This window comes from Silene latifolia, chromosome Y (assembly GCF_048544455.1).
Source record: "Silene latifolia isolate original U9 population chromosome Y, ASM4854445v1, whole genome shotgun sequence".
Taxonomy (NCBI): Eukaryota; Viridiplantae; Streptophyta; class Magnoliopsida; order Caryophyllales; family Caryophyllaceae; genus Silene; species Silene latifolia.
The window spans coordinates 39,254,647-39,278,550 of record NC_133538.1 but is presented as its reverse complement, the minus strand read 5'-3'; positions in this window follow the sequence as shown (position 1 = coordinate 39,278,550).

The window sequence follows — 23,904 nt, the reverse complement described above, 5'->3', positions numbered from 1 at the left end:
CCGTTCTTGGGAGCAGCAGGTGGAATTTTGTGGGAGATGTGGTGCTGAGGGGCATGATTCTACTATTTGCAGAGCAGAAATTGACCAAGTCTATGCTTACAGGCAATATAAACAAGGTCATTATACGCCGCCACATCCGTACTATCAACAAGGCTTTCAAGAGCCTTCATATTCTTTTGCACCACCTCCGCAAATCCCTCTTCCCTCTAACGAGATCGCGGATCTCAAAGATATGATACGAGAGCTTGAGGCCAAAACTGCCAAACATCGTGAGGAATATGCAGCATTGTTTAAATCAACTCAGTCCCGAATGGCCAATCTTTCTTCTCCTCAACACATGGAGACCGTGCATGCTATGCGCATCCGTAGTGGGTCAGCTCCTGAAGAGCCTTTTTTGGAAAGGGTAAGCCCAGAAGTTAACGGAGATGACTCGGGAAGAAAAGAGGTTGAATTACCACAACTGAAGAACAACGTTAGAAGTCGAATTACAGCATTTGAAAGTCGATCGACCAGCCCTGTTGGTCGACCGAACGACCTAACCAGTCGATCGACTGGTGCACCGGTACAGAATGCAAAACCATCATTTGATTTGCAAGATTCGACAGCTAATGATGATGTGACGAAGGTTTTGAACATGCGCAAGTTCGATATTGTTGATTTACGTGATACTTTGGCACGAGTTATTGACGGGTCGTTCATTTCACGAGCCATGAAGTTGCTTCCACGTATTGATAAGGACAAGGTCCTTAATTCAAAGGGTATTTCAACGAGGGAAGTAGAAGAGCGAGCTAAGTTGTCAATAAAGCTTCCAATTCCTGAGCAACTCCAGAAATCAGAAGATGAGGTACGTTTCGTGATTATTGATGATGTCCCACCTCTGTTTCCTACCCCTTTTCCTGCTCTAACACCTCCGCCCCAGATTGGGAGCAAGATGGAGGAAGATTCTACTATTTTGACTATTGCAGGGTCTGTTTTGGGGAAGGAACTACCGCATATTGCTCCAGCTGTGAAGGAACCAATTGTTCAGAGAGGCGGTCTAGGATGTCTTAGCTATGGCACTGACGAGGAGCCAGATGAGGAGCCGGAGAAAGAGCCACCTGATTTTCCAGCTTTGAAGAAGTTAAAGCAAGGCATGGAGTATGATCTGGAGTTTGATGAGCCGGACGATACTAGAGCATGGGAGGCCAGAGCTGCTGATGATCCATTGAGATGCCTAGATGATGGAGATGGGTGGAGTCCAGCTGCCGAGATTAGTATTGCTGAGGGAGTTTCTTACAGCCAGAAGCCGTATTCTGAGCTATATGGCGGCATGGATTGACGGATTTGATAGTTATTGAACTTTTAGACCATTTTATTTCTGTTTTAGACTATTTACTGTTTTTGGTTTGCGCGAGACTTCGCTTTTATAAATTTGCTTAGGATTTATTTATGCTTTAGACTATTACTTTGGGTTTCGCGCAATTTTTGGGCGCGTTATTATGTGCTTTTTGCAGGTTTATAGACCATATTAGCTCAATTTATTGAGCTAATTCGAAGAAATCAGAACTTACAGCAGGATTTTCAGTCGATCGACTGGCCTATTTGGTCGATCGACTGACTGCTATAGTTACAGAAGCTCATGTTCGTGTCACCTTGGTCGATCGACTGGGTGATGTGGTCGATCGACCACCCAACGCTTCTTCACACATTTTCGATCACTCCCCTGCCGTGTTTGGTCGATTTGCGGAGTTGAGGGAGTCCTTTCTCCACTTTATTCTCCGCTTAGTTTCTGTTTTCTTCCGTTTCTCTATTTTACACATAATTACCGCTTCATTAATTGTTTTCTCGGATTTACGTATGGTATTGTTTGTCTTTTCAGGTACTTATTGGTAGCACTGCTGGCTACTGAAACCTCCTAGCTCACGCTGGTTTGGGGAGGTTTCCTTTTGCTGCGCTTAAAGTCTTGTGAGTTTCCGAGTTCTTACTTCATGTCTTATGTAGTTAATTTTCGCAAATTCCCGTTTTCCTTTTATTTTATATACATGATTTTGCACAATGGGGACATTGTGCGATTTGGTTTGGGGAAGGGTTTTGCGTTGCATTTCATTTGCTTGCATTCACGTTTACATTTTATCTTGCATTGTTGTTTATTTTCTCTTATATATACAGAAAATTCAAAAAAATTGAAAATTTTCAAAAAAATCCAAAAAAACATCACGTTTACTTGTGCATGTAGGTCGAGTCGGAACGGTAGTATTTCATTGATGACATTGCATTTGCAGCTGTTTATGCTTAAGTCGTGCTTAATTGACATGTTATTAGTAGAATCATTTGCATAGTCTACGAGTTTTCGTTAATTTATTTGCTGAATCTTAGATTTGACCTAAATTTTGGCAACCTACTTATAATTTCTAAGGATTAGAGCTCATATAACTGGTGTCATTTGTGGCCGGTTTCATGTAGGATTGTGAGTAGTTACTCCTTGCATATCATGTATCATTAATTTGCACATTTATGAAATTCAATTGCTTTTTGCCTGCATACATTCGGGTTCGTGGTTGGTGTCACATGTAGGGAGGTGCTTAAAATTTCCTTTTCTTTCATTTTTACCCATTTAACTCCACATTAGCCAAATTTGCCTTTTGACCCTTAACTACATTCCAAATTTAGTCTGCCTTGTCAAGCTAGTTTAGATTGTTTTTGCGGTATATATTTCATTATGACAAATTTGGTTCATATTATATCGATTTGGAGTTGGTAGAAAAGAAGAGAAGGAGGAAAGAAAAAAAAAAGGAAAAAAAAAACGTGAAAAAGAAAGTTGAAAAAAGTTGAAGGAATTCGAAAAAAAAGATGAAAATAAAAAAAAATCAGAAAAAGAAAAAAAAGATGTTGTTTGTAGTCGGTTTCTGCTCCTATGCTTTGTTTATATTATATGAGGAGTAAGTTCGGTTCGGTTTGGTGAGTTTATTGCCAAATGAAGGGCATTGTGCTTAATTCATAATTGAGTTAGAAACGGATGTTGTCATATGGTTTTGTTTAGGTACTAGCTTGATCACCTATACCTCCACATTTCCACAAATGTTTTGCCTTTTCTTACCCATTGCCTCACTTTACCATATTTTTGTAAGCCCTCGGCTGTGACAGGACCTTGTTTGGTTGGAATGTATGTACGGTAGTTAGAATTGTCTATCATATTAGTTTCATGCATGATTATGTGGGTCGTAGTCTAGGTGAGCGGCTATTTATCTTCCTCTCTTATATATATATGCTTACCCTTTGCTTCATGAGAGAAGAGTGACCCGTGAGAGTCCAATTTTAAAGGTCTTGCAAGGTTGACGGTACAAAAATTTTTTTAACGACTACATAACTCGTTTGCATGATTCATACTACTAGTTGATTGTTGATTTTTAGAATTAAATTGGTTTAGGCTTTACGGTTTGCATTTCGCTCTGAGATTGAACTCGTTCCACTAGGTTTTAGGATCGAGTCTAGTTCTTGCTTGGGGACAAGCAAGGGTTTGGTTTGGGAAAGTTTGATGCGTGTCATTTATATGATGTTTTACACCTTATTTTACACGCATTTCAGAGCTCAAATATGTATTTTATGCTACTATTTTCCCTATTTCCGTCTACTTTCGTGTTTTTGTATAATATTGCAGAAATGTGAAGAATCCAGCGGAAATCGAGCCAAATCCGTCCCTAAGTAATTAGCATTGCATTTGACATGGAGTAGTGACTCGAGAGATGAACTTGGTGCGCATTTCAAGACCTGAAAGATGTATTTGCGAGAGTTTTAGAAGCGGATTGCCAGCTACAATGGTCCATAGACTGACCTACATGGTCTATAGACCGTCAGAATGCTTCTCGACATTACAGGCTGCTTCAGATGGCTATATCTCACGTTCTAGAGTAGATAATCGAGTGATTCCAATTGGAGGTGAAAGCTTATCTTCTTAGCTTTCCAACGCCGCGTAGAACGCCTGATTTAACCAAGTAACGAAGAAATGACAGCTGTTTTAAGATCGGCGCGCGCTGCAGAATCCGTCAGAATGCAATTCTGTACAGCGCTCTTGGTCGATCGACTGGCCCAAGTGGTCGATCAACCACTCCACGAGTCTGACGAGAATTTAAAAGCCCATTGTATATTAGGTTTAGGAATAAGTGTTATGTTATATTCCTATATAACGTAACCTGATGTATTCAGTTTGGCAATTGAGTTTTGATTATCAAATTTTAGGGTTCATTCATTAGCTTAATTTCCGTCAATAAAAGTTACTTTCGCTTTCGGTTTTGATCCTTTCTATGCAGTTCCATTCGGTATTTTTCTATCCTTATATTCAATTTCATAGTTCTATTTCGTTCGTAGTATAGAATATCTAGAATAGTTTCCCGAAAGCCAATTTATCGTCTCATGTTAATTGTTTGTTTAGCTATTTTAATCATGAAATCTATTGTTTTATTAGTAAATTTCGTTGTTGTTATTATTTCCAGTATGAGTAGCTAAATACCCTGTGCTAGGATGTAGGGGACCTATAGCGTAGATGGCGTAGAATTAGGCGACCTGAATTAGGGCATTGGTCGATCGACTGACTTCTCTGGTCGATCGACTGTGCCAGTTGGTCGATTGACTGCCTATAGTGGTCGATCGACTGACGCGTGTATGATTAGCACCGTTTTTAATTTATTTAGTGCAATATTTGACAGCGAGACCGGGAGGGGACCTGTTAGATGCTCAGTATTGACCAACCCATTAAGATCGAGAGATAGGGGAGGGAAATAATTAATGAATTAGAACAACTAAATTGCTAAGATCGAAAGACAGGTAATTTAGGCTTTAAGAATCACTTTTCAGGGCGAGAGCTAGCATTAGTGAGACTTAGGGGCTAGTGGCATAGGCCGAAAGGAGCTACTGGTTAACTTGGACCGAGAGGACTTGTTATTTACCCATCTACACGACTTTATTTCAGACTCACCTAGGACATGCGCCGTCATAGCTATAGTGAACCGACCATCTTAGCACCCTTTTTATATTTGATTTAATCCAGTTTGTTTTATAGTACATTTATTGCCATTAGTATAGAACAACTCAAAACACCCCCCTTATTTGTTACTTCTAGACTGAAATATAGAACAACTGAAATTCCCTTCCTCCCTGTGGTTCGACTCGTGCTACCGCTGTCTACAGTAGTAGTTTCGAATTTATAATTTTAAATTTTGATACTTTACGACGGTATCAATAGCAATGACCCAATCATTCCTCGGTAAGTTATTTCATCAACTGACTTACCATCTTAATCTAAAGTTAATTTCTTGTCTACGACAATTGGAGTAGACATAGCATGAGAATTTTCCATTCCAAACTTTCGAATTAATTCCTTAATATACTTCTGTTGATGAATTTTGATGCCTTCCTCAGTTTGTTGAATTTTCAGACCTAGGAATAATTTCAATTCTCCTACCATACTCATCTCAAATTCGGAAGTCATCAACTCCGAAAAATACTTGCACAGATTGCGGTTGGTTGATCCAAAAATAATATCGTCGACGTAGATTTGAACAACCAGAAGGTCAGAACCCTCGGATTTTAGGAATAGGGTTTTATCCACAGATCCTCTCTTAAATCCATAGTCAAGTAGAAATTTCGATAATCTGTCATACCAGGCCCTTGGTGCTTGCTTCAATCCATACGGGGCCTTGTCTAATTTACAGACATGGTCTTCAAATTTGTTATCCTTAAATCCAGGGGGTTGTTCTACGAAGACTTCTTCCTGTAGATATCCATTTAGAAACGCTGTCTTGACATCCATTTCGAAGAGTTTCATTCCTTTATGAGCTGCGAATGCTATCAGAAGTCTAATAGCTTCGAGACAGGCAACAGGTGCAAAGGTTTCGTCATAATCTATTCCTTCTTGTTGATTATAACCTTATACTACCAATCTTGCCTTATTTCGAACTATGACCCCAGCATCATCTAGTTTATTTCTAAACACCCATCTGGTTCCAATTACAGATCGATCCTTGGGTCTAGGAACTAAGTGCCAAACTTTATTCCGTTCGAATTGTTGAAGCTCTTCTTGCATAGCTATAATCCAATCTGATTCTGTGAGAGCTTCCTTAATATTCGTTGGCTTAATTATTGATAGAAACGAATAGAAGGAGCAAAAATTATTCAAGGATCGTCGCGTTTGAACACCCTTCTTAATATTACCAAGAATGCTTTCCATAGGGTGTGAACTCTTATATTTCCATTTTGTTGAAGTACTTGGTTCTTACGCATTTGAACTTGATCCAACTTCATTTGGCTCAGAATTGAAGGACGTTCCCCCTTAATCCAATCTAGGTGTTGTACTAGAGTCGGGTATAACTTTGGACTCATCACCTTGATTTGGATTCAATGTTATAGTAACATCATCTATAACATTGGATTGGGAATCCTTATCTTGAGACAATGTTATAGTATCATCAACTATAACTTTAGTTTTCTTCTTTTTGTCTTTTGAAGAATGATCAAGCTCATCATTTATTCCTTCAATCTCATTGTCCTCAGTTTCCAGTTCTGGAGGATCATTTCTGGAAAGACGAAAATCAAGTTCATCCATGTCTTCTTCCTCATCCTGTAAGGGCTTATCAAACACATTATCTTCATCAAAAATAACGTGAATACTTTCTTCAATACAAAGTATTGTTTTATTGATGACCTTATAAGCCTTGCTATGATCCGAATAACCTATAAAAATAGCCTCATCACTTCTAGAGTCGAACTTACTTAACCTATTTTGACCATTGTTATGAATAAAACACTTACTCCCAAAACAACGAAAATGAGAGATATTAGGTTTACGACCTCTTAGAAGTTCATAAGGGGTTTTATTTAGGATAGGTCTTATCATAGCACAATTATGAATATAACATGAAGTACTAGTGGCTTCAGCCCAGAAATTACGAGGTAGACCACTACACAAAAGCATTGTACGAGCCATATCTTCTAGTGTTCTATTCATACGTTTAACCACACCGTTTTGTTGAGGAGTTCGTGGTGCAGAAAAGTTATGTCCTACACCATTAACTCTACAATATTCTATAAAAGGGTTTATTATCAAATTCAGTGCCATGATCCGTACGAATAGAAACAAGGTTAGTCTTATATTTATTTTAAACAAGTTTCATAAGACAAACAAACTCATCAAAAGTCTCATCTTTTGAATGAAGAAAGATAGGCCATACATACCTTGAGTAATCATCTACGAGGACGAAGATATACCTTGATCCTCCTCTACTCCTTACCATTATAGGACCACACAAGTCCATGTGTATCAATTCCAAAGCTTGATTCGTGCTTACCACTCTTTTAGGTTTGAACGATGATGTCACATGTTTGCAGCGAGCACAAGTGTCACACATATTTTCTTGATCGAACCTAATTTTAGGCAGTCCTTTAACCAAGTCCCATCTCTTGAGTTTATTCAAAATAAGTGAGCTAATGTGACCAAAACGCTTGTGCCACAAACAAGGATCATCAAGTGTAACTTTCATGCACGAAAAGGAGTTAGTAGACACAACATTTAAATCTACCATATACACATTTCTTTTCCTATGGCCTTCAAGAATAATATTACTTGTACCTTCAATTATAATGTGACAAACATCTTATGAAAAACAACCTTGTTACCTTTGTCGCATATTTGAGATATGCTAAGTAGATTATGTTTGAGACCATCCACTAGATAAACATCACTGATTGCGTGTGATCTAGAAATTCCAACTTTGCCCACACCAATCACCTTACCTTTCTTGTTGTCCCCAAAAGTCACCTTTCCTCCATTGAAAGGTTTGAGTGAAAGAAACAAATTCTCATCTCCAGTCATGTGTCTTGAACATCCACTGTCAAGATACCACTGTTTGTTTTCTTTCACCATTAACTGCAAAAGGATTAGATACAGTTTTTAGGTACCCAAGCTAAGTTGGGTCCTTTACGGTTAGTTACCCTATATACTAAATCCTTTCGTACCCAAACTTGTCTAATAGTCGCGTTTCTTAATCTTGGGTAGTTTTGTTTAGGAGGAGTTCTAGGTCTAGGGGATTCCCTAGGTCTCACATATCTGGTCTCCTTGTGTTTAGGTGTACTTTGTTTGGGTTCACAAGGAGTTTGTGAAGTGCTAGGCTTTTTGGTGTAATCAAAAGCCATGTCACAGAACCAACGAAAGTTATTATTCCTCTCTTCATTAGGTTCATCTATGGGGGATTCATCATCCTCGACTGCTGTGTCAACCGTTTTAACAAATTCGGTGTTTTTTCGTATATCATGTGCTCGTTTGACATAATTGTCTTGGATGTGACCCGTATGATCACAATAATTGCAAATATAATATTCAGGGAGATCAGCATATTTTCTTTTTTTGAAATCGTGATCAGAAGGTGTTGATTTGCATTTAGAGTGATCTCTATGGCTGTAGCACTCATGTCCTAAACCCAACTTCATATTATTGTCAGATTGTTCGGTTAGGAAGTTTAGGACTTTTATGCTACCTTCCCATTTATCATGGACTTTCCTTGCGTGTAGGAGTAAGTCCTTTAGGGTTTTAATCTCCTCAAGACATTTCGTGTGATATACGTCATTATCCTTCTTGAAATTGTCACGAAAGTCTTGGAACCTTTTGTTAAGAATAAATACAACATCTGAGTGTTGTTTCTTAACATTGATCATGTCAGTTTTAGATTCTTTCAATTGCTTTGTGAGAGAATCTATTTCTTTCTTTTGGTCTAAAATCACTGCTTCATTAGATGTGACTTTAGTCTCTAAAAGTTCTTTGGCTTTTCTAAGTTCTAAAGTTATAGCTTCACTAGCTATAACTTTGGCTTGAAGGTGCTTAATATTAAGCTTTAGGTCGGAGGTTATAGCTTCATTAGCTATAACTTTGGTCTCTAGTTCCTTCTTCTCAGCATTAGCAGTATCTAATGTTGTGGCTTTATCTGCCGTAACTTTAGATTTCAACTTCTTAGCTTTTGCCTTTAGAATATGATTCTCCTCAGTAATATCAAGAATCTATTCTTTTAGATCCTTTAATTCCAAATTCTGTTCATGACATTTGTCGAGGGATTGCTCAAAGAATTCAATTAGGGCATTTTTAGAAAGTTTCTTAACACGCTTTTGAGTTCAAGATAACTAACCTCATCATCGTCATCTTCATCCGATTCTCCTAGAAAGCAGTAATTTGACTGAGAATCCGTGCTATCATCGTCGCTATCAGAAATTAGGTCAAGACTGACGCTGCTGAGACAAAGATTTGCTACTTCGTCTTCTTCAGATCCTTCATCATCTTCTGAGTCAAGATCTCCCCAACACGAAGCCATCATTACTTGTTTTAACTCCTTCTTTGTCTTCTCGCGCTTTGTCTTGTCTTTAATTTTCTCCGATGTGGGACAATACTTGATCATATGATCAGATTCTCCACACTTGAAGCAACCTCTGTTGGCAAATGATGATTTAGACTCTGTTGCTCTCTTATTGAAGGAATTGTTGTTGTTAGCAGAAGATTTTGCTTGCTTGTTTCGAAAAATTCTATTTTTAAAACGACGAGCAAACAATACGGTCTCATCCTCTATGTCGGAGCTGACATCCTCGCTTTTCAAGGCCACGTTTTTACCTCTACTCGGTTCTTATTCATTAGCATTTAGAGTGATTTCATGGGCCATGAGGGCACTAATGAGTTCTTCATAGGATAGGTTCTCAAGATCTCTCGATTCCTCCATTCCTATGACCTCGGCACGCCACTTTTTAGTCAGGCTCCTAAGAACCTTTCTTGCAATGTCCTCGGTGTTAAATTTTCTTCCTAGGTTTTTCAATTCGTTTATGATGCTTGAAAAACGTGCGGACATACTATCTGTTAGGCCCAAATTAGCCTGGTCTGACTTCAGTCAATCCTGGCATAATTAGGCTGATTGGAGCAACCAAAGTCCAGGCAAATACAATTATTGTTTTACAGGCAAAGAACACCAGAGGATAAGCAAGCTATCAGACCCAAGAGGAAAGACCTGATAACAAGCATAGAGTAGCCTGATGGAACTCTCCAGCAGGATGAATTAATCAGCAGACAGATAGGACAGTTATGCATATGTCCTATTCTCACGGAAGACCAAGTCTAAGCACAAGAATATGCTACTCCCATAAATCACAACGTGCAAAAGGAGACGAATAGGAAGTTGTTGAGGAAGAACAGGTCAACCGAATTAATAGGGAATGTGCCCTATTAATCAGGAAACGATTACAACAACCAAAATGAACGTTGGATGGAGCATAACGTTAGATAGAAAGGTTATAAATCGCATGGAGGAATACTTGTAGTGAGGATAACAAAAACTTATCAGATACATACAATTTATCAATTATCTTACCGTGTATTCAATTTCTTATTCCCATATTATTGTTCAATTTATCCGAGGAATATAAACAATATTATTCATTTTTCATCTTTTTCATTCATTAACTTATATTTTTGTCTCAAATATTGGAACTAGATACCTACGCTACTTAATCATCAGGCCGGATCCTTACAGGAAAAATCCTGCTAAAACAATTGGCGCCCACCGTGGGGCATCTAGTTCACTAATAAAAAAAAATCTTTTCTTTTATCATTTTCCATTTAGTATTCACACACAAAAATGGTAGAACTTACCCCAGAGCAACAATTGGCCGCTGCCTTGGCTAAAATCAAAGAACTGGAAACAATTCAAGAAAAAGCAGCTCAAGCAGAGGCCGAGATCACTAGGCTTAAGGAATCAGAGTCTAGCCTTAGAAAGAAGTTGGAAAGTCAGACTTCAGGCTCCAAAACCAGATTTGAGCCAGGAACCCCATTCTCATCCATCATCAAGCAAATTGACTTCTCCAGTTTTTGAACTCCGGAGAAAGATACCTCCTCTGGCCCACAAGTTATTCCTGACAACGAAACAAACAAGACTGAGGCAGCAATAATGATGACCATGCTTCAGGAAATCCAGAAACTCCACAACAAGATAGAAAATATACCCGGAGTGCCAGATCTTGTAGCTGAGGTGGAAGTTGATAGCTTTGCTGACTCACCCTTTGCACATGAAATTGCAAAGATTGATCTCCCCAAGAAATTTATCGTCCCATCTATGAGAACCTATGATGGGACCTCTGATTCACAAAACCACGTTGCTATATTTAAATAGAAGATGTTAGCCGCCTCAATACCCAGTGAACTCAGGCAGGTTTTCATGTGTAAAGGCTTTGGTACTACCCCGACTGGAGCAGCATTGTAGTGGTTCATCAACCTCCCAAATGGAAGTATCAAGAACTTTGCAGACTTGGTCAATGCCTTCAATCAACAGTTTGCAAGCAGCAGAGACATGCCTAAGAAACCCAGTAACTTTTTCAGGGTAAAGCAGCTTTCTGAAGAGTCCCTCAAAGAATTCTTGGCCAGATTTGTCAAAGAAAAAGTGGCCATTCCCAAGTGCGACGAAGAAACAGCAGTAGAAGCTTTCAGGCAAGGAGTTTTTCTTGACAGTGACATCTATGCATATCTAACCAAAAAGGCATGTCCAACCTTTGCCACTGTTCAGTCCATCGCCTTGGAGTATGTCAGATTGGAAGAAGATATCAACTTCAGAACAAACTCATCCGGAGGAAAGTAAAGCTATAGCCACACTAACAGGAAGAGCTCCTACCAGAAAGGAAACAACCACAGATCACCACCCTATTCCAGACCTGAATGATCTGAAGTCAATGTGGCACAGGAACACAAAGGTAACCTTTCTAGCCTACCAACTATTCCTGAATATAACTTTTCTATAAATACTGCAGGATTGATCAAACGCCTGGAAAGCCTGGGAGACACAGTTAGATGGCCCAAGAAATCTGACAACCCCAGGAAAGATCCAATAAGATGGTGTGACTTTCACCAGGACATCGGACACACCACAGAAGAGTGCATTTAGCTCAGGAAACAAGTTGCTTACCTCCTAAAGAAAGGCTATCTGAAAGATTTAATCTAGCAACCCAAGGGCAAAGACGAAGGACCGGGCAAGAGAGATCCATGAAACAACAGGGATCCTCCTCCTTCTCCCCCCATCTATGAAGTCAAGTTCATAAACGGAGGCTCAGAAATCTGTGGCTTGACCAGCTCAGCCGCTAAAAGAATCGCCAGGGAGTCTAAACTTCAACTCCCTTCTAGATCTAAACTATTACCTGCTGTTACTTTCGATGACTCAGACTTGCAGGGAGTACCAGACCTACACCATGCTAGCCTGGCAATTACCATGCAAATTGGCACACTAAGGTATCAAGAATCCTAATAGACGGAGGCAGTTCAATCAACTTGGTGATGCTGGACGTCCTCAAAGCCATGAAAATAGATGAAGAGAAAATTATTAAGAAATCCAGTGTCCTGGTCGGATTCAGCGGAGAAACAAATAACACCCTGGGAGAGATTAGCTTGCCAACCTATATAGAAGGCGTAGCTTCCTATGAAAGATTTGGAGTAATGGATTGCCTATCCTCATACAACGTAATCCTGGGCAGACCTTGGATCCACAACGTCAAAGCAATCCCGTCAACATATCATCAATGCGTAAAGATATCAACTGAATGGGGGATAACCACCATCAGGGGAGAACAGAAAGCAGCCCAGGAATGTTACACTCAAGCTTTGAAACCTTCAAAGTCAGGTAAGTCCCTCGCATAGCAACTAAAGTCCTCTGCCAGGAAAGAATATATAGCCCAATCACAAATGAAAACAGGAGAAGTCATTTTGGATCTAGAATTCCCTGACAGGAAGGTACTTGTAGGATCAGACGCACCTGACTCAGTCAGACCTAATCTGGTCAGTTTTCTGAAAACTAAAATGTCTTGTTTTGCTTGGTCATATTTTGACATGACTGGTATAGATGCTGATATTATAACTCATAAGTTAAATATTGACAAATCGCTTAAGCCTGTACAACAAAAAAGGAGAAAATTTGCTGCAGAAAGACATGAAATCATCAATCAAGAAATTGACAAGCTATTAGACATGGGAATGATCAGGGAAGTGATGTACCCCGACTGGCTTGCCAATATAGTAGTTGTGTAAAAGAAAAATGGCAAGTGGAGAGTCTGGGTAGACTACACAGACCTGAATAAGGCCTGCCCAAAAGACCCATTTCCCCTGCCACATATCGATGCAATGGTGGATGCCACTGCAGGCCACGAGATGTTAACATTCATGGACGCTTCCAGTGGATTCAATCAAATAAAGATGCACCCCGCGGATCAGGAAAGTACAGCCTTTATTACTGAAAGAGGAGTATATTGTTATACTGCCATGCCTTTTGGATTAAAAAATGCAGGTGCAACCTATCAAAGATTAGTCAACATGATGTTCAAAGACCAAATCGGAGACACCATGGAAGTCTACATTGATGACATGGTAGTCAAATAAAAAAGGCAGAAGACCATGTCAAAGACCTGGAAGTGGCATTTCAAATACTAGAAAAATTCAACATAAATCTAAATCCACAAAAGTGCCATTTCGGAGTCTCAGCAGGCAAATTCCTGGGCTATATGGTGACAAAAAGAGGAATAGAAGCCAGTCTTGAATAGATCAAAGCCATCTTGGAGCTGGAACCACCAAAAACGGTCAAAGACATACAAAAACTGACAGGGAGAATAACAGCCCTGAACAGGTTCATTTCGAGGTCATCGGAAAGGTGCAAATCATTTTACAATTTGCTCAGGAAGAATAAAGATTTCCAGTGGACTACTGATCACCAGGCTGCCTTTCAAGATCTGAAAGCCTATCTATCCTCTCCACCCTTGCTGGCAAAACCAGTCAAAGACGAACCCCGACAGTAAGATAATTCGAGTCATCGAGATCTGCGGTCAGCGCAGTTCTGTTCAAAGAAATGGATGGACAGCAACACCCTGTCTACTACGTAAGTAAAAGTCTACTAGATGCAGAGATCAGGTATGGCCTACTTGAAAAATATGTTTTAGCATTAATTATGAGTTGCACTAAATTAAGACCATACTTTAAAAGTCACCCTATAATTGTCAGGACCAATCTTCCTATTAAGTCTGTACTTAGGAAACCAAAATTGTCCGGACGAATGTGCAAATGGTCAATCCAGTTAAGCACTTACAACATAACCTTTGAACCCAGGACATCAATTAAATCACAAGCACTAGCAGACTTTGTGGCTGATTTCAGTCCCTCCCTAGAACCTGACCTGATAAAAGAAGTAAACAGACTGACCAATGACCAGGCAGACCTAGAATGGACCTTGTTTGTCGATGGTGCAGCCAACATGAGGGGTACTGGCCTAGGCGTGGTACTAAAATCGCCACAGGGGGATAAGATAGTACAGGCTATAAGTTGTGCATTTGAAGCCACCAACAATGAAGCTGAATATGAAGCCCTAATAGCTGGATTAAAGGTATGTATTGACCTTGGTGTACAAAATCTAAAGGTACGTACTAATTCCTTTCTTATTTCAAATCAAGTAAATGGAGTCTATACCGCAAAAGACTAAAAAATGATGCTTTATCTAGAAGTTGTCCAAAATTTAAAAAGCAAGTTTCGTAATTTTAATATTGATCAAATACCCAGGGACTTGAATACTCAGGCCGATGCCCTAGACGGCCTAGGATCCAATTTCAGTACCCCTGATTTTGATAAAATCCCCATCATACATTTATTAGAACCTGCAATAAATAAACAAGATGAAACTTTCCCAATATATGTCGCCAATTCATGGACAAAACCCTACTACGATTGGCCCCAACAAGGAATCCTTCCTCTAAACAAGAAAGATGCCAGAGCACTTAAGATTAAAGCTGCTTCGTATACTATTATTAATAATGTGCTTTTTAAGAAATCGCAGGCAGGACCATACCTCAGATGTCTGCAACCACAGGAAGCTGAACAGATACTATCAGAAATCCATGAAGGACACTGCGGTAATCATAAAGGCGGCAGAAGCCTAGCAAGAAAAGTACTCAGAACAGGCTACTTTTGGCCTACACTGAGGCTCGACTGCCTGGAATTCAGCTCTAAATGCGAAGCCTGCCAAATTCATGGACCATATATACACCAACCATATGAGGAGCTGCATTCCATCTCTGCCCCCTTGCCATTTATGAAATGGGGCATGGATATAGTAGGAAAATTACCTCAAGCACCTGGGCAGAAAGTTTTCATGCTAGCAATGACTGACTACTTCTCCAAATGGATAGAGGCTGATTCATGCAGGCAAGTCAAAGAGAAGGATGTCATAGCATTCATCAAACGTAACATCATATGCAGATATGGCATACCCTCAGAAATAGTGTGTGATAATGGCACACAATTCGTGGGAAAAAGAACAGCATCTTTCTGTGCACAATGGAATATTAACCTGGTAACCTCCACACCAGAATATCCAAAAGCCAATGTTCAGGCAGAATCCAGCAACAAAGTAATAATCAGTTGCCTGAAGAAGAAGCTAAAGAAAAGGAAAGGCAGATGGGCTGAAGAACTCCCCTTGGTCCTCTGGGCTGAGCGGACCACGCCTAAAACATCTATAGGCCAAACCCCCTACTCCCTGGTCTGTGTATGTGAAGCAGTAATCCCAGCAGAAGATGACATCCCATCTGCTAGATGCAGTCTCAATACAGTAACAAGCAACACACCTCTAATGTAGGAGCCTGGACTTAACAGAAGAACTGAGAGATGCAGCCAACATTAGAATGGCAGCCTATCAGCAAATAGTGGCCAAAAGCTACGATAAGACTGTTAAAGCCAGAGTATTCAGAATAGGAGACCTTGTTCTCAGAAAAGTTTTTCCGAATACAAAGGAGAAAAACGCAGGCAAACTGGCTCCAACCTGGGAAGGCCCCTACCTGATCGACTCAATAGTCGGTCAGGGCGCTTACAGGCTACAAACCCTGGACGGCGAGATGATCCCCAGAGCTTGGAATGTTGCACACTTAAAACTATTTCACATATAAAATACATCCATCAGCCCAGGTAAAAATCTTTACTTTACCCTTTTTTGCCTGGCCTGATATGCAACTACATGTATGATACTTGCCATTATATGAATAAATATCCTATATGATTCTTCTTATTATTTGCCTGAATACTTGTCAATATTCTCATTGTTCTTTCTTCTCTTACCAAATAGAATCTTGAATATTTGTTAAATTATTGCATGCGTCAAATTCACACCACACCTTACTTCAAAAAATTTTCAAGATTGAGGGCCACTCCACTGGCATACATATTACTCATATGCAAAAAATACCCAACTTTCAGTTGCAAAAATAGGCCTTGAAATACAGAGCTCAGTTCAAATAAACAAAATGGGTAATAAACCCTCCAGACAGGCATGGGTCGTAAGCCCTCCAGACAGGCAATAACCCCGTCCATAACACAAAAGCCTGGCCAGATCCAGTGCAAGGAAACCTGGCCTGATCCAGTCGAATAACTGGCCTGATCCAGTACACATCCGATGCCAAAAATATGCCTTGTTCAACTATATCCCAAAACACAAAATAATATAAAAAAACTACCAAAGATCGATTATTTAAAGGTCAAACAAAATATTCATTCCAGGAACATCCACCCTGGATAGGACCTACCTAAAATTACCCAAAAGAAATAATTATCCATTCCAGGAACATCCCCCTGGATGGGCCAAAACAAAAACAAAAGTCTAAACAGGTTTTGAATCAGAAACCGACCCACAACCCTCTACCATTTCCTGATCGGTAGATTTTTCCTTGTAAGGAGGAGAGTTTAACTCCTCTTCATGACCCATATTGGCCAAGTCAGGATATTGGGTATCCAAAGCTGCCTCGTCCCGATCCGGATCCCACTTAGCCCTGTCAGATTCAGGATCCCTCATAGCATCAACCCGACCTTTTTCAAAGAAATATTGACAAGCATCGGCAAGCCGTGCCTCCACCAGCTCCTTTTCAGCACCAAGATCTTCATTTTTCTTCAGCTGATCCTGCATCGCCTGCTTCTCAGCAGCCAACTCTCTTCTGACAGCTTCAAGCTCTTTCCTGGCTACCTTCTCAGCATTTTTTGCAGCTACCTCGCAAGCCTGAGCAGCTTTAGACGCCTCCCTGGCTGATCCTAGCTGAGACTGAAGTACTGACTCGTTACCCCTGGACGTATGCAACTCATGATTAACCTGGTCCAACTTTTCTTCCAAGTCGATGATTCTAATCCGGGCATCCCTAAGCTGACAAGCAATGATAAACCCAGCATCCAAGCCCTAAAGAGGGATAAAGTGAAACTAGTTAATCAAAAATATATATATATATATATATATATATATATATATATATATATATATATATATATATATATATATATATATATATATATATATATATATATAAAACAATACAAAAAATAAAATAATAATGGTAATAAATCCTTTGCAACCAACCTCCTTGGCTTGAGAAGTAAGAGCAGCATCGTTTGCCATAAGGGAGGATAGGAGAGCCACAACCTTAGTAAAAGATTCAAGAATATTGTCAGATAAAAGCTGGCCGCTGATATTGGCAGAAAAGTAATCTATCTGTGCCCGAGCAACATCCATATCACCAAACTGAGCAGGCACCCCCCTGATGCTCCTTATTTGATGAGCATGGATATGCTCCCTTTCTTGCCCCTTTTCGTCAGCAGTAACAGCCTCTCTTCTTCTCTTGGAAGGCTAGACAACTTCTGGAGACACAAGCTTGGGCGGTTCCTTATGAGGCTGAACATCAGAAACTAAGATATTGAGAGTCTTGTCACTCCCACTACCAGTAGCCTCTTGACTCCTGGATTGCTCATAAATTCTAGCAATCCCAGCCTTCAAATCGGCAGCACTGAAGCTAGCCAGTGTAGCAGAAGACCTATACACTGAACAAACAACAGAAGACACATATAAAAAAAAGACGTACATGAAAGAGCAGAAGAAGTAAGCTTGCCTTTGGGCACTTTAACTACACTCAGCTTAGGCCTCATATATCGGGGCAACAAGTCTCTACCCAGACTACCAGGCCAAGTTCTCTCTTCCTCGGGAAGAGCAAGAAAAGCTTCTATTCTTGAAACAGATTCCTCATCAAGAGGATCAACATTCCAGTCAGGCGCTGCAAACATCCCCAAAATACTCAGGTAAAATTTAATGCTTCAAATTTGTATAAATTAAAATATATATGAATCAGGAAGACAGGAAACCTACCACTCTCCAAAGGAGGATATCTCAGATAGTCCATTCCAGACCCCAAGCTATCAGTCCGGATGAATAAATAAGTCTTCGCCCAACCTTTATTGTCTCCCGAATCCAGGTTAGTGATTAATGGAGACATTTCGAACCTAATTCTTAAATTAAAACGACCAGTAGAATGATTCTTCAGATGATATACTGCCTTCATATCATTGACACTAATTGTAAGTTTATGTTTAGCACATAAGTTCTCAACGGAATGGACAAGTTTCCAAACCATTGGCATAATTTGGAAGGGGGATACCTCCATAGCTCGGATAGTATCAATCATTAGAGGAGTAAAAGGCAACTTACAGCCTTGAACGCCCACTCATAAATGCAGAACCGGCCTGGTGATGTCCAATTAGCCCTAACCGGACAAGAATCAGGAATCCAAACCTCGGCTGAGTCAGGGATCAATTTTTTCTCCCTTAAAATCCCGTCATAATTTGTTTTTAGCAGATTCTCTTCAGAAAAAGAAGATTCAAGCGACCGGAGAGGAGAGAAAATAGAATCCTGATACTTGAATGATATGGCACGAGTAGGAGGATCAACCTCAACCACCTCCTCTTCATGAGTCTCTGTTGGTTCAGCATCAGCTGTAGCCTTCTGAGGAGCAGGGCGTTTTTTGGCTCCCATACTTTTTTAGTGTTTTTTAAAGATAAAGACTTTTGTGAAAACTAACAAAATTTTTGAAGAATTACAGGGAGCAAGGTAAGCTTTAATTTCTGGGAAAATAAGGAAGAGTTTTAGAGAGAATATAGTAGGAGAGGTAGAAGAATTTTGGTGAAGAATAAACTCACCTTCAATACCGTATTTATAGGGGCAAAATAACGGTGTGAAAACCCTAGAAATTGCAAAACTGTCAGCATGCCATCATCAAGTCTGAGAGTCATTGAATTACTGTGATTCTTTTTATTTTTTGAGCCCGGTAAATTGACATCTCACCCCTGGCCTGATCCAGCACTGGTAAAATGTCAATGGGCAATTGTTAGGCCCAAATTAGCCTGGTCTGACTTCAGTCTAGCCTGGCACAATTAGGCTGATTGGGGCAACCAAAGTCCAGGAAAATACAATTATTGTTTTACAGGCAAAGAACACTAGAGGATAAGCAAGCTATTAGACCCAGAAGGAAAGACCTGATAACAAGCATAGAGTAGCCTGATGGAACTCTCCAACATGATGAATTAATCAGCAGACAGATAGGACAGTTATGCATATGTCCTATTCTCACGGAAGACCAAGTCCAAGCACAAGAATATGCTACTCCCATAAATCACAACATGCAAAAGGAGAAGAATAGGAAGTTATTAAGGAAGAACAGGTCAACCGAATTAATAGGGAGTGTGCCCTATTAATCAGGAAACGATTCCAACAACCAAAATGAACGTTGGATGGAGCATAACGTTAGATAGAAACGTTATAAATAGCATGGAGGAATACTTGTAGTGAGGACAACGAAAACATATCAGATACATACAATTTATCAATTATCTTACCGTGTATTCAATCTCTTATTCCCATATTATTGTTCAATTTATCCAAGGAATATAAACAATATTATTCATTCTTCATCTTTTTCATTCATTAACTTATATTTTTGTCTCAAATATTGGAACTAGATACCTACGTTACTTAATCATCAGGCCGAATCCTTACAGGGAAAATCCTGCTAAAACACTATCCAAGGACTTATTTAGCTCCATACCGAATAGCTCATATTTCTGCATAAACAGATCTATGCGGTGTTTCCTAACAATGGAAGTACCTTCATAAGCTAGTTCAAGGCCGTCCCATATTTCCTTGGCCGTTGAGCACGGAGAGAAGCGATCGAATTTTGCAGTAGTCATGCCGTTTTGCAATAGGCTTATTGCTTTAGAATTCTTTTCGGCATTCTTGTAGTCAGCCTCGACATAATCCTCTTACTTTTTTCTCATAGGTAGTGCCTTCAACGTATGCAACCAAAATTTTATGCGGTCCATTTTGGATAATCCTCCAGCACTCCCAATCATGACCCTTCACATAGTGAGTCATCATGTTCTTCCATAAACAATAATTCTTCCCATCAAAGACGGGACACTTGAGGTATTTAGAATCCATTTATCACGTGATAGGCAGCGGAATATAAAAAGATAAGATAAATAAAGATAGACAGATCAGCCTCTTTGCGGATAGGCAATCAAGAGCACGAGGCTCTGATAACAATTGAAGAGTCTATCGATCCGAAATTCTCGGGGGGGGGGGGAATTGAGGATTAAAAACTATAGCCTAATTTTTCGATTGTAATTATATAATTAATTATTTAAAGTTTATTGATTAAACTTTAACTAATCAACTAATTAACGAATGAAAACAAAGCAAATAAACGAAAGAGAAGGAGAGACACACAGATTTTTGAAGTGGTTCAGTTTCACAAATCGAAACCTACGTCCACTATGCTCGATTAATAAATTTAGTACCTTTCTACGGATTACAAATTTACTAACCCAACTCGTACAAATAACCCTAGTTGTAACTCAAGTGAGTATCGCTAAATTCTCGAGTGACTAACTTACGCTAATAAGAAAGCACCAATGATTCTACTAAAAGTTCACGTTAATGAACGAGTAAGAAATCACTTAAGCATTAGTATCTTATAACGATAACGAAAGAATGAATGCACAAGTTTATAAGACACACGACCTTTTCAAAATAACAAAACGTTATTTGCTTTAAAATAAAATCAAAATTATGCTCAAAGGTCTTACTTTCAAATGTAGCAAAGAGTAGAGTATTTATAGCAAAAGCAGAAGCATGGCGCTCGGTTTCCACGAAACCCTAGAGGCCAAAATAATAGATATGTAAACAAATCATATCTTTATTATTTCTTTCCTTAAAATCTTAGGAGATAATAAAGAATAACCAAAAGATAATTTTATCAATTATTCTCCTATTATCTTTTCCTTAAATCTTAAGATATGATAAGATTTTCCATAACAAAAATATCCTTATCATATATAACCATATCAAGTTAAATATAAAAGATATGTTAAGATAATTCTAGAGAATAAAATCTTAACAATAAACAACTTTTATTCTTAAGCTTACACGAAATCAACACGGCTCATATGCCTCGTTTTTCGTGAAAACCCTAGCTTGATATTAGGTTAGATTTAGGGTTTAAGAGTATGCAATAATAGAAACCCTAATCAGTAATATGACTCAACTCATAAGTTGATTCAACATAATTACTAATTATAAGCTTAAAATAAAACCGAACTTAATATTAATATGGGCTTCCATGTTAAATAAATATTTTTACTAAAACATTTAAAAGAAACAAAAACATTTTTCAAAAAAAATTTGAAAACATTTTAGTCGTGTATTATGTAAACTTGACATCTCAATGTTAGAGTACAAGAGCTATAACATTGAGCTCTTATATAAGCAATGTTATAGCTATGAAGCTATAACTTTACCAATTTAAGAAATGCACTCTAAAGTTACCATTACGAGATAATCACCTACGTTATTCTAATCTTCTTAGGAGATCTTCGAGTGTAGGCTACTTCATCATTCAAGCTTGATCAATCTTTAAATGAACTTCATCTTCTCATGAATGCTTGAATAAATTTTTCACTATCTTGTACTATCTTGATCCGTGATTGAGGGCTTGATCACAATATGTTCTTGTATACTTTCATCACAATTCTTTAAGCTTTGCAAATAATAAGTCTAATATGAAGAGACTAAACAAACAATTACGCGCAACGAGTATATAAAATATAAAGTACTCTTGACATCATCAAAACATAAACATATATATATATATATATATATATATATATATATATATATATATATAGAAATTGAATCTCGTGAGGCACCCTTCTTAGGGTGAGGCGGCTGAACTCATTCTATACCATTGGATCTAAATATTATAGACTCATAAGATGATGCCACGTGTCCCCTATTTAATTCCAACAAACACACGTTCATTTCATTGAATAACATTCATTTACTCATTTGTTGGATAACACTATTTCTCTCTCTTCAAATCATCTTCGTCCGCCATTGTCACTGAGCTTCCCGTCCGCCATTATCACTGAGCTTTCCTACCGCCATTATCTTTAGCTTTCGACCTCCGTTATCAGTGAGCTGAGTTTTTGTACTGCATTATCATCACAAATTAGGTATTTTTGATCTACTAATTTAAGTTTCGATTCATCTTCCTTTCATTCTGTATTTTTCAGTTTAATTTCCAAATTTATTTAGTTCGTCAAATTATTGTTGTTATTATGCAGGTTTTGATCGCTTTGTGAGCATAATCGAACACCATAGGAACGCATAAAATCAATTGCAGTCGATTTCTCCGCATTTTCGTATGTTCCTTTCTATTTCTTTACTAGATTTTGATTTTTTTGCTTATTTAGTTAAATTTTAGGTTATAAACTTCATTAATTAGGTTAAATAAGGAGTTTTGCTCTTGTTTCACTATTTTCCTTCGTTCGATTTTCATCGATTTTTTATGCATTCCTTATCTGCTTAATTATTCTTTGAATTGAAGTTTCATTGTTATTGTTCATTGTTAGTTATTGCCGATTTCATGTTTACCTGGTTAATGTTTAGGTTATAAACTTCATTAATTAGTTAAATTTTAGGTTATAAACTTCTTTGAATTGAAGTTTCATTTTTATTGTTCATTTTTCACTTGGACTTAATGTTTGTCATTTGTTTGTTAAGATTCGTTTACCTGCTTTTGTGAAACCTAGATCTTATTTTGTGAATCTAGAAGGTAAATTTGTGAAACCAGTAGCTTATTGTTATATTATCTTCAAACTTGGCCTTAATTTTTGTCATCTGTTTGTTAAGATTTGGTTTACCTGCTTTTGTGAAACCTAGAACTTATTTTGTGAATCTAGGAGGTAAATTTGTGAAACCAGTAGCTTATTGTTATATTATCTTCAAACTTAATCTTACTTCTGTTGTTGTTGCTTGAGTTCTCATTGAATAAGGTCTGCGATTATTCAAAGGTTTGCATAATTACAGAGTTTTGCATAAATTACACTAGCTACTTTGTCTTCTGTTGTTGTTGCTTGAGTGTTCATTGAATAATGTCTGAGATTACAAAGAAGCAGAGAAACAAATTAAGAAGAAAAGAGCAAAATAGATGATTTTAACCACTTATAATGACGAAGTTTCACAAAAGAAGCCCTTAGATTTACTGAATAAGGTCTGAGATTCACAAAACAGGGTCTGTGAATTCACCAAATAAAGGTATGAGCAAAATAGATGATTTTAACCACTTATAATGACCAAGTTTCACAAAACAAGCCCTTAGATTCTTGAATAAGCCACGAGATTCACAAAACAGGTGCGTGAATTCACCAAATAAAGGAATGAGCGAAACAGATGATTTTAACCACTTATAATAACCAAGTTTCACAAAACAAGGTCTAATATTCAGTAAACAAGGTCTGAGATTCACCAAACAAGGTCTGACAATCTAAACCTTTTTATTTTCCCGGTTTTTGTGCTTCCTAGATCTAATTTTGTGAGGAATTTGTGCTTCCCAGGTCTGAGAATCTCCTTCACCTTTGTTTATTTTCCCAGCTTGTTAGTCCAACTACCTAGGAATTTGTGTTTTGTATTTTCACATTTCTTTTGTTTATCTAATATTTGTATTTCACTTGTTTCATAGACAATTATG